Raw genomic sequence first — 2,500 nt, 5'->3', positions numbered from 1 at the left:
ATACACGTTACACCACGATTTTGAATCAGAAGAGATATTTCAAGAAATGGCAGATCTATTCACTCTATCAATAACCGAGCCGGATCTGGTGTATCATAGGGAATTGACTTTTTCTATTGATTCCTCCGGATTGGATCAAAAACCATTTTTGAATGAGGTATTCAACTCCAGGGATGAATCGAAAAATCAATCTTTATTGGTCCTACCTCCTCTTTTTTATGAAGAGAATGAATCTTTTTATCGAAGGATCATAAAAAAATGGGTCCAGACCTCTTGTGGGAATGATTTAGAGGATCCAAAACCAAAAATAGTGGTATTTGCTAGCAACAACATAATGGAGGCAGTCAATCAATATAGATTGATCCGAAATCTGATTCAAATCCAATATAGCATCCCTGGTTACATAAGAAATGTATTGAATCGATTCATTAAAAAGAATCGATTCGATCGCAACTTCGAATATGGAATTCAAAGGTATCAAATAGGAAATGATACTCTGAATCATAGAACTATAATGAAATACACGATCAACCAACATTTATCAAATTTGAAAAAGAGTCAGAAGAAATGGTTCGATCTTCTTATTTTTATTTCTCGAACGGAGAGATCCATGAATCGGGATCCTAATGCATATAGATACAAATGGTCCAATGGGAGCAAGAATTTCCAGGAACATTTGGACCATTTCATTTCTGAGCAGAATAGCCGTTTTCAAGTAGTGTTCGATCGATTACATATTAATCAATATTCGATTGATTGGTCTGAGGTTATCGAAAAAAAATATTTGTTTAAGTCACTTTGTTTCTTTTTGTCCAAGTTACTTCTTTTTTTGTCCAAGTTTCTTCTCTTTTTGTCTAACTCACTTCCTTTTTTCTTTGTGAGTTTCGGGAGTATCCCCATTCATAGGTCCGAGATCCACATCTATGAGTTGAAAGGTCCGAATGATCCACTCTGTAATCAGTTGTTAGAATCAATAGGTCTTCAAATCTTTCATTTGAAAAAAAGGAAACCCTTATTATTGGATGACCATGATACTTCCCAAAAATCGAAATTCTTGATCAATGGAGGAACAATATCACCATTTTTGTTCAATAAGATACCAAAGTGGATGATTGACTCATTCCATACTAGAAAGAATTGCAGGAAATCTTTTGATAACACGGATTCCTATTTCTCAACGATATCCCACGATCAAGACAATTGGCTGAATCCCGTGAAACCATTTCATAGAAGTTCATTGATATCCTCTTTTTATAAAGCAAATCGACTTCGATTCTTGTATAAAGATCGATATCACTTCTGCTTCTATTGTAACAATGATATGCCTACTTTCACGACCGCATACGTTACTAAGCCGAGATAGGATACAAATGCCCGCTTTTTTGACCACACGGTTTATGTCGGTGTTCCGCGACCCGCACTGAGATACGAAGCGTCTGGGGTTGATCACGTAAGCATTCAAGGAGGAGAGAGACAATGGGCTGTGCCATGTTCTATTTCCTTATGCCCGATTCTCGCTCAAAGGGTTGAAGGGAGATACTGCAACTAAGCGTCAAGACTGTTCAGCAAAGTGCCAGTGATCCTTCCCCGAGGTTCCAAATGAGGTAAACCCAGAAAAGCACCAGAAGACTCCAACTAACATGATGCCACTAGTCGGATCCATGCACAAGACTTGCGCCAACTTGCAAACATCCATAAGGCTCCCTAGGATCGTTCTTGACGGCCCATCTTGTGTCTCAGTATGAGTCTTCATGGCATTTTCTGTTCATTTGTCCCATTCACCATAAAGAAAAAGACCACAGCGGTGCAGGTACAAGATACAAAGATTACGAGCCTGACGTAAGAACAACGCAAGACCCGTAACAAGGCAACGAACCCAATGGCAAAGAGCGGAGCTCTAGCCAGAGCGATATCCCCCGAGCAATTGAGTGATCCAGAAGGAGTCAATAGCTCGTAGTTGTTCCTTGGCTATTGGTGGCCATCCGTCGGGACTTGACCAGAGACACGCCGCTGAAAGTAATCCAACCGCAACTACAGTTGAATATTCCGATTGGAAGAATAATAAATCTCCTTTTGAGAAGCGATCATGGCCTTACTAACACCGAACGCAGATTACAACAGTCGGTAGCTGCCATCTCCAGTGTGTCGTGTTCCCCTCTTTCCCTGACTGAAGAGCAATATCCACTGTGAAATAACTTCGAGAGAAGGAAGAAATGAATGCGCGTTAAGAACATCTCCTGCCCGTGACCTGAAGCATAAGGAATCTGAATCTTGACAAAAAAAATTGACGCACAGTTTATCGAGCTCACTAGGAATGATAAATATGAATCACATCTCATTGAACTGCACTGGGGTTCGGAGTGACTGAGGGGTCAAGACCAAGAAGTGAGATTATTTATCAAGCCAAAAACATCATCTTCTTAGCTAGATTCCAAATCACATGGCCATTCTGGAATAGGAACAAAAGAATTTGCTAGTTCTTCCTTTCGGGAAAGGAAGG

Source organism: Abrus precatorius, unplaced genomic scaffold, assembly GCF_003935025.1.
Source record: "Abrus precatorius isolate BTA unplaced genomic scaffold, Abrus_2018 Scaffold10, whole genome shotgun sequence".
NCBI lineage: Eukaryota > Viridiplantae > Streptophyta > Magnoliopsida > Fabales > Fabaceae > Abrus > Abrus precatorius.
This window is presented reverse-complemented; position numbering follows the sequence as displayed.